Here is a 9,568-nt window from a genome sequence, read left to right as displayed (position 1 = left end):
TGGCACAGAGGGGAGCATCCAGGTGCTGGTTGCTTGCAGAGAGGTCCGGGGGAGACATCTGCTTGGCGGCTGTCCTTGTGCACAGGGGCGCAGGAGTAAGCACGGACTCCTCAGAGCCGTGCCAGCTGCACGGCTCCTGCTTTCCCTTCACAAGGTGCCGCACTGCGCTGGCCTGTCCCAGGGCCCGGGGCCGCCACACGCTGTGCCCCTGGGGGAGCTGCGGGTCCAGAGGAGTGAGCAGCAATGGGGGGCACGGCACCAGCAGAGCCAGGGACTCCTCAGTTGGGTTGGGTTCACCCCACAGCCTTCGGACTTCCTTCGCTTTCATGATGTCTGCGATGGCATCCGCCTTCCCCTGCAGCGAGGGGCACAGCCCACGCCGTGGCAAGGGCTGTCTCTGTCCCGGCTGGATGAGCTTCGGCAGGACACGACGTCCCTGCTGCTGTGCCGCTCGCTGCTGGGACAGCTGCACTGGCACGGGCAGGGCCCCCAGCTGCACTTCCAGGCCTTTCCTTGCCACGTGCATCTTCAGGGCTGACCATGCTCTGCCACCACGCACGGGTCCGAGGGAGCAGGTGGGCCCCAGCTTTACGGGGGCTGCTCTGTCTGGGATCAGGTCGATGTTTTTCAGGCTCGCAGCGAGGCCGAAGCTCTCAGAGGAAATGGAGGAGTTGCAGCTGTGGCTGGGCAGGCAGCCCTGCTCCCCCAGCTCCTCCAGGTCCTGCCACGCCGCCTGCCAGATGCGAGGGTCCAGCGTGGCCAAGGAGCCCAGCCCTGGTGAAGCTCTGGGCCTGGCCCACGCCAACAGCATCACTCGCTGCAGCTCCTGGGCAGCCTTGCTGCAGTGGGCGCAGCTGTGGCCCGCCTGCATTTTGCCGCCTGCAAAACAGGGAGGGGTGCTGAGCCGTGGGGCTGGGGACACTGGTGCCCCCCAGGGCCTGCCCACCTGTGCTGGGGCCAGGCTGCTCCAAGGGGCCCGGCCCTGCCCCGGGGACATACCCTGGTACCCCCAGGGGCACAGGGTGGACCTGCAGGCAAATTACCTGGCCTGCTCTCAAAAGGGACCAAACTCAACATAGAAATCCACCTGGCGAACGGCTGGTGTAAGCTCAGTTTCATCCCGCTAGCAAACAGCCCAGGAGGCAGAGAAAACGCTTCAAAGGCGGTAGGTTCTACAGCCGTACGTAGACCGGGGGGAAGAGGTAAAGAGGAGATGGGTTGTGGGGAAGAAGTAAGGTACCATCGAACCAGTACCTCTACCGAGGATTGTGGAGGCTTATTAAAGCATGCGGGACAAGTCTTGACTTTTCAACCCAGGTCATTCTTAAGTTTCCTCCGAGACAGCTCTGCTGTTGTTACAATCCATAGCCATCTTTTGAAAGTCTTTCTCCTGAAGACCTGCTAAAGTCTCGGCAGCCAGTAGGGAAGATGGAGGTGGACTAAAGCTTGGGACAAACTGCTCCCGTTCCAAATCTCCGCCAGCCCCCGTGACTCTCCCCTTCCCCCCTCGCAGTCTTGCGCTCGCTTCTTGACTGTGACTGTGTGGAAGTTGTGGAATAAAAGCGGTGACTTTGTTCAATTAATGAGAGAAGGCCTGAGTTGCGCTTCACAGCCATTACCAGTGTATACGCCGACAAGTCGCCTCTCCAGTACGTCCTTGTCTGTCTTGTAGTGGGGAGCCCAGCACTGGACACGGTACACTTGCCAAGTGAGGTTTTTTCCCTCCAGAGGCCAGGGTTTGTGTCTGCTGGGTGTGGTCCCCAAAAGCCCTGCGATGTCACCTGAGAGTCACTTAGACCTCTGTGACATCACTCCTTCTTAAGCAGGGGCAGCCCTGCCGGGCCTCAGTGCTGTCCTCGTGCACGGGGACAGGTGTCTGCAGGTGTGGGGACGGAGGACCCCCATCTCGTGGGCTACTTGCCGAGTGCGGAGAGAGGATCTGCCAGACGGGGACGCGGGCAGGGCCCGGGGCACCAGTCCCGACCTGCTGTGCCCCCACCCTCGTGCTGCCCTTGCCGAGAGGCCAGGAACCACTTTCCTGCCTTCCCGATTCCTGCCTGCGCCTGTCGGAGGTACCGTCCTGCCCGGAGAGCCGGAGCACATGCAGACGGCCCTGGTGTCACTTGTCTGCCCCGACTGGCGTTGTGGCGGCACAAGCACAGCCCCAAGACCGAGAGCACCTCTTCGCAGCTTTGCTGCTTCCCACAGGTCGCGTCTCTAGGGCAGGTCGTGAGCTTTGTGTCTCTTGCGTTTACAGTGTAAGATGGAACCGGAGGAGGAATTGCCAGGAACCAGCGCCTCTACCTCTGCTGCCAGCACCAGCCAGGTGCCCCCCATCCCACTGCCGGACTCCTCTGAGAGCTCAAAATGCCCAATTTGCTGGGAAACCATCAGCGACGAGGCCTGTGTGAGCTGGTGCAGGCACAGTTTCTGTTTCCCCTGCATAAGGAAGTGGGCCTGCCAGAAAACCGTGTGCCCTCTCTGCCGGGCATCTTTTCAGCACATCTTCCGTAGAGTGGGCGTCAACGACTACGAGGTGCACAGAGTCGTGCCCTGTGAGAACAGGAGGAGATCTCGAGGCCGCCCTGCAGAAAGGAGGCAACATCATTCCTCAGGCCGTCGGCACCGCAGCTCTTCTTCCAGCAGCGACCACAGCAGCGGCCAGGCCGGTGCCCCGGAGAGGGGCCAACGCCGGTCCCCAAGGCGGCACCAAGATGGCCACAGCAGGGCTCAGCAAGCCCAGGGCTACAGCTCCTCAAGAAGCAGGAGGCAGCAGCGGAGCCGGGCTCGGGACAGCGGTCTCGATGAGAGCCGAGCTCCAGGGCCCGAAAGGGGCACCCTGGTCTCCTCGGGGAGGAGCAACCGCCGCCGACGGGCAGGCCGGGATTCCTCCAGGGACCGGCGTGCGACAAGGAGCCGATCCCCGCGGAGGTCCCGCAGCACACGAGCCCGAGCCAGCTGGGAGCACTCACAGGGTCCCCACAGCAGCCGGCGGCGGAGCAGGGACAGGGAGCGTCCCCGTGCCTGGGACAGGCAACAGAGCAGGTCCCGCAGGCAAAGCCGGGAGGGCCCCAGGGACAGTCCAGGCACAGCGGCCTACAACTCCTCTGCAAGGCAGAGGCGGTGGAGGAGCAGGGATGGGGACGAGGGACGAGCTCCAAGGCCCCAGCAGGATGTCCCAGCCTCCTCGGGGAGGAGCAACCGCCGCCGACGGGCAGGCCGGGATTCCTCCAGGGACCGGCGTGCGACAAGGAGCCGATCCCCGTGGAGGTCCCGCAGCACACGAGCCCGAGCCAGCTGGGAGCGCTCACGGGGTCCCCACAGCAGCCGGCAGCGGAGCAGGGACAGGGAGCGTCCCCGTGCCTGGGACAGGCAACAGAGCAGGTCCCGCAGGCGAAGCCGGGAGGGCCCCAGGGGAGGCCCAGGCACAGCGGCCTACAACTCCTCTGCAAGGCAGAGGCGGTGGAGGAGCAGGGATGGGGACGAGGGCCGAGCTCCAAGGCCCCAGCGGGATGTCCCAGCCTCCTCGGGGAGGAGCAACCGCCGCCGGCGGGCAGGCCGGGATTCCTCCAGGGACCGGCGTGCAACAAGGAGCCGGTCCCGGCGGAGGTCCCGCAGCACCAGGGGCCAAGCACGAGCACGGCGGGAGCGGCAAAGGAGGAGAGACTGGGACGAGGGGTGAGCTCTCAGCCCCGAATGAGACGTCCCGGCTTATTCCGGGAGAACGTCGTCAGCGTGGAGGCCACAATCGTTCCGGAGTCGCGCAGCTCTGCCAGGCGCAGGGCCTGGTAGCACAGCCAACCAGCAAGGGAAATGGCGCCTCGGCCTCCAGAACCGCTCCGGACAACTTGTTACTCTAAATAAACAGACTTTGTGTAAGCCTGAGGTAGAAGTTGCTGGTTTTCAGGTTGTGCCGTTTGCTGTGTCTCAGGAGCCTTCGCGTGCATTTTGATATAGCCTAGGCTCCTGGGGGTGCCGTGGGATGGCCCCATCAGGCCCCATCGTTTTGTCTGCGTGCTCCCCCTGGCCCTGTCAGGGACCTCTCTGGACCAGGCCAGGAGCTGCAGGGCTCCCCACATCATCCCCACCTCAGCTCTTCACCTCTCATTTCCTTAGGCTTCCGTGGCTGAAACCAATTTATTGGAGCAGCTGGCACCCCTTGAATCTCATTTCTGCAGCAGAGCCATGGCTCGGCACAGCAGCAGTTTCTGCAGAAGAACCGAGGTGCTGGCTGACGCCGTTCCTCACTGGAGGCTGGGCGTGCCCAAGCCCTGCAGCACAGTCTGCAGGCCAAAAGTGCTCCTCCCTGCAGTCCCGGCTATCCCATGTGCCCAAGGGGTAAAGCAGCAGCGGCGCAGCCCTCTCTGGGGGATTGACGCGTAGGGGACTACAATGTTACAGGGTACGTCCTGATCTCTTCCTGCCAGCAAAGCAGCGTTTCAGCCTCAACCGTTGGATGGGGCTGGAGGAAAAGAAGTGGTTTCACCCAAAGAGCGCAGCCGAGGAGCGGCAGCGCCTGCGCGCGCAGGAGCTCTGCACGCCCCAACAGGACTGGCCTTTGCTCATCAGCATCGGCTCGTAAACTCAGCCCCAAGCCTTTGACACGGGTAAGGGCAGAGGGTTCTCGCTCCTTACTCCAAGTGCTGCAGGGCTTTTTTGTCTGGGGGACTGGCCGCCTGCGCTTGGGCTGGAGCTGCCCGCTGGGCAGTCCTGGAGTGAAAGGGAATCTCTGAGAGACTTTTAAGAGTTTCTTAAAGCCTTAAAGTTGACTTTAAGAGAGTCTTCAAGTCTGCTAAAGACTAAGGAAGTCTTAAAGTTGACTTCAGGAAAGTCTTAAGATGTAGTAAGGCTAAGAAAGTCTTCAAGTTGGCTTTAAGAAAGCCTTGAAGTTGATTTTATGGAAGCCTTTAGGTCCTCTAGAGACTTTAAGATCGCCTTAAAGTTGACTTTAAGAATACTAAATAAATATGTGTAAAAATATGTACACACACAATTTGCAAAGAAGTTTCTGCCTTTCCAATGAGAGTTGGTGGCCTGGCGCGCTTCTTCACGTATCCGCATTCTCCATCGCTGCCGGTCAGGGTTCCTGCTCAGGCAGGAGAGGTCTGGACCCATGAATCAGGAGGCTTTGCCCCAGTCACCCCTCTGGGGACACAGCGGCTCCTGCCCCAAGGGCACACGGAGCTCGCCCCGGGGCAGCGCAATACCAGTGGCCAAAAACCTTGCCCCAACTTGCCGGGCCATTTCTCACTTTTTTTGCCTACCTCGTTTGCTCTTTGGCAGCGGGCAGGCACAGCCCAGGATGTTCGGGCATCGCTGCTCCAGGCAGAGCCCCTGTGGCCACACACCGAGACGACGGCGGGTACCAGCAGCAGGACGCAAGGCCCCTTCGGTGGTCTCTGCTGCAGCCAAATTTGCGCTGCCAGGAGCGGTGGGGGACCCTCCAGCTCAGCTCTCCGGCTGATCTGCCCCTGCGGTCCTGCTGCTCCATTCCCACGCGCAGCACCCTGCGCCACAGGAGCGACAGAGGAGATGGAGCCAACCGGGTTTTTCCTCCTCTGATTAAACAGAAAAAAGCAGCAAAGCACGAAGAGGGACTTCAAAACAGCCAAAGTGCCACCGGGATTTCAGAAAACTCTGCACCTGTCAGGCATTTTTGCCACCCCCGCACACGCAGACATGCAGGCTGCCAAAGGTCGGTGAGCCCGGCTGTCAGCTGTCTAAACGGTTAAAAATCTGTGGCAGGGGAAAGAGTCTCTTAATCTATCCAGCAATAAGAACGCATCATCCATAAACATTGCAAAAATCTCTTCCTTACAAGAAAACCTGCCCAAACCACTAATTCCTGCTCCACCAATCTGGAAGATGGAGAAACACACCTGGGAAAGATGCAGACACACACATCCGTGGCATAGTAAACACAAATAGCACAGGGGGTAGATAAAAATAACGTGCTTAAATTAAAATAACAATTAGAAGAGCTTGTGCTGGTTGGGGTTTTTTTGGGTTGTTTTACTAAGCTTTCATGGTTTGTCAAAATTGCAAGCTTTTATCAGCTCACAGTCACGGAGCTCCCGTTTCAGGGCATTACTTAAACATGCGTTGAAATCCCATCCGCTTCTGTAGATCTCAAACTTATGCGTAAGTCGATTTTTCCCACCTGAAAAAAATCATGAAGAATAGTTTAAAATAATGGGGGGGCCGGGGCTCTGCGGCACGTCTGGCCGGCTCCGGCTCCGGACCATGTCCTGAAAGCCAGACTCCAACGCCTGCAGGATCTTCCTCCTGCTCCAGCGCAGCGTCTGGAGGGAGACTGGTGGGGAGCTGCCCGGGCCCAGGGAGGTGCTGGGTGCTGTGGCGGCTGTGCGGGGTGTGCCAGGCAGGGTGCTGTCCCGCAGGGCCGCCCGGCTGCCCTCCTCCGCGGGCACTGCTCGCTCTGATGGCCCCTCTGTGCCAAGCGGGGCCCTGCAGCGCTGCAGCTTCCTGGCGTGGACATGCGTCCCCAGGGTCTCGCGCTGCTCCTCTGGCACAAACGTGGCCTCGGGGCTGTAGCAACACGTGGGTGCCGGGCAGGAAGGCAGTGTTGCAGAGGCCACCGGGCAGGCGAGGGATGCCTCGGGCTGCTTCCATGCAACCTGGTCTGGCTGCAAGAGGCACTGGGCTTTGAGGAACTGGGTGTTGGCATGGTGTGTCCGTGGGGAGCCAGGGCCAGTCAACAGGCGTTGGGGCAGTGACTGATGCCGCATTTCCATGGACTGCTGCACTGCCATGGGCAGCTTTTGCAGCTTCATCTCCTGGCATCGCCTTGCCGTGTGCACCCAGAGTTTGCTGCGCATCTCCTGGCTCAATTCCAGCTTTGAGGTACCAACGGGCGCCGCAGCATTAGGCCAGCTCATGTCTGCAAGGTCGGCCTCACACCTGCCTCGGGTGGTAGCAATGTTGGTATGAAGACCAGCATCCTCCTTTGGTGGGACCGAAGCTGCTGCTGCTGCTGCTGGGCCTTTTGCTGGTCCCGCTGCCTTGTTGTCCAGGCTGGGAAGGGCTGGCTGGGCCAAGGATAAACCAAGAGGCCACAGGAGCTCTTTCCTCTGTGGTAGTGTCCCATCAGGGCAAAGGATGCTCTCACGTACAATGTTCCCCAGCGCTGGTGGTTGGATGGAGGAGCAGACGCCCCTGTTGGCACAGAGGGGAGCATCCAGGTGCTGGTTGCTTGCAGAGAGGTCCGGGGGAGACATCTGCTTGGCGGCTGTCCTTGTGCACAGGGGCGCAGGAGTAAGCACGGACTCCTCAGAGCCGTGCCAGCTGCACGGCTCCTGCTTTCCCTTCACAAGGTGCCGCACTGCGCTGGCCTGTCCCAGGGCCCGGGGCCGCCACACGCTGTGCCCCTGGGGGAGCTGCGGGTCCAGAGGAGTGAGCAGCAATGGGGGGCACGGCACCAGCAGAGCCAGGGACTCCTCAGTTGGGTTGGGTTCACCCCACAGCCTTCGGACTTCCTTCGCTTTGATGACGTCTGCGATGGCATCCGCCTTCCCCTGCAGCGAGGGGCACAGCCCACGCCGTGGCAAGGGCTGTCTCTGTCCCGGCTGGATGAGCTTCGGCAGGACACGACGTCCCTGCTGCTGTGCCGCTCGCTGCTGGGACAGCTGCACTGGCACGGGCAGGGCCCCCAGCTGCACTTCCAGGCCTTTCCTTGCCACGTGCATCTTCAGGGCTGACCATGCTCTGCCACCACGCACGGGTCCGAGGGAGCAGGTGGGCCCCAGCTTTACGGGGGCTGCTCTGTCTGGGATCAGGTCGATGTTTTTCAGGCTCGCAGCGAGGCCGAAGCTCTCAGAGGAAATGGAGGAGTTGCAGCTGTGGCTGGGCAGGCAGCCCTGCTCCCCCAGCTCCTCCAGGTCCTGCCACGCCGCCTGCCAGATGCGAGGGTCCAGCGTGGCCAAGGAGCCCAGCCCTGGTGAAGCTCTGGGCCTGGCCCATGCCAACAGCATCACTCGCTGCAGCTCCTGGGCAGCCTTGCTGCAGTGGGCGCAGCTGTGGCCCGCCTGCATTTTGCCGCCTGCAAAACAGGGAGGGGTGCTGAGCCGTGGGGCTGGGGACACTGGTGCCCCGCAGGGCCTGCCCACCTGTGCTGGGGCCAGGCTGCTCCAAGGGGCCCAGCCCTGCCCCGGGGACATACCCTGGTACCCCCAGGGGCACAGGGTGGACCTGCAGGCAAATTACCTGGCCTGCTCTCAAAAGGGACCAAACTCAACATAGAAATCCACCTGGCGAACGGCTGGTGTAAGCTCAGTTTCATCCCGCTAGCAAACAGCCCAGGAGGCAGAGAAAACGCTTCAAAGGCGGTAGGTTCTACAGCCGTACGTAGACCGGGGGGAAGAGGTAAAGAGGAGATGGGTTGTGGGGAAGAAGTAAGGTACCATCGAACCAGTACCTCTACCGAGGATTGTGGAGGCTTATTAAAGCATGCGGGACAAGTCTTGACTTTTCAACCCAGGTCATTCTTAAGTTTCCTCCGAGACAGCTCTGCTGTTGTTACAATCCATAGCCATCTTTTGAAAGTCTTTCTCCTGAAGACCTGCTAAAGTCTCGGCAGCCAGTAGGGAAGATGGAGGTGGACTAAAGCTTGGGACAAACTGCTCCCGTTCCAAATCTCCGCCAGCCCCCGTGACTCTCCCCTTCCCCCCTCGCAGTCTTGCGCTCGCTTCTTGACTGTGACTGTGTGGAAGTTGTGGAATAAAAGCGGTGACTTTGTTCAATTAATGAGAGAAGGCCTGAGTTGCGCTTCACAGCCATTACCAGTGTATACGCCGACAAGTCGCCTCTCCAGTACGTCCTTGTCTGTCTTGTAGTGGGGAGCCCAGCACTGGACACGGTACACTTGCCAAGTGAGGTTTTTTCCCTCCAGAGGCCAGGGTTTGTGTCTGCTGGGTGTGGTCCCCAAAAGCCCTGCGATGTCACCTGAGAGTCACTTAGACCTCTGTGACATCACTCCTTCTTAAGCAGGGGCAGCCCTGCCGGGCCTCAGTGCTGTCCTCGTGCACGGGGACAGGTGTCTGCAGGTGTGGGGACGGAGGACCCCCATCTCGTGGGCTACTTGCCGAGTGCGGAGAGAGGATCTGCCAGACGGGGACGCGGGCAGGGCCCGGGGCACCAGTCCCGACCTGCTGTGCCCCCACCCTCGTGCTGCCCTTGCCGAGAGGCCAGGAACCACTTTCCTGCCTTCCCGATTCCTGCCTGCGCCTGTCGGAGGTACCGTCCTGCCCGGAGAGCCGGAGCACATGCAGACGGCCCTGGTGTCACTTGTCTGCCCCGACTGGCGTTGTGGCGGCACAAGCACAGCCCCAAGACCGAGCGCACCTCTTCGCAGCTTTGCTGCTTCCCACAGGTCGCGTCTCTAGGGCAGGTCGTGAGCTTTGTGTCTCTTGCGTTTACAGTGTAAGATGGAACCGGAGGAGGAATTGCCAGGAACCAGCGCCTCTACCTCTGCTGCCAGCACCAGCCAGGTGCCCCCCATCCCACTGCCGGACTCCTCTGAGAGCTCAAAATGCCCAATTTGCTGGGAAACCAT

The sequence above is a fragment of the Grus americana genome, chromosome 5 (assembly GCF_028858705.1).
Source record: "Grus americana isolate bGruAme1 chromosome 5, bGruAme1.mat, whole genome shotgun sequence".
NCBI classification, from domain to species: domain Eukaryota; kingdom Metazoa; phylum Chordata; class Aves; order Gruiformes; family Gruidae; genus Grus; species Grus americana.
This window is presented reverse-complemented; position numbering follows the sequence as displayed.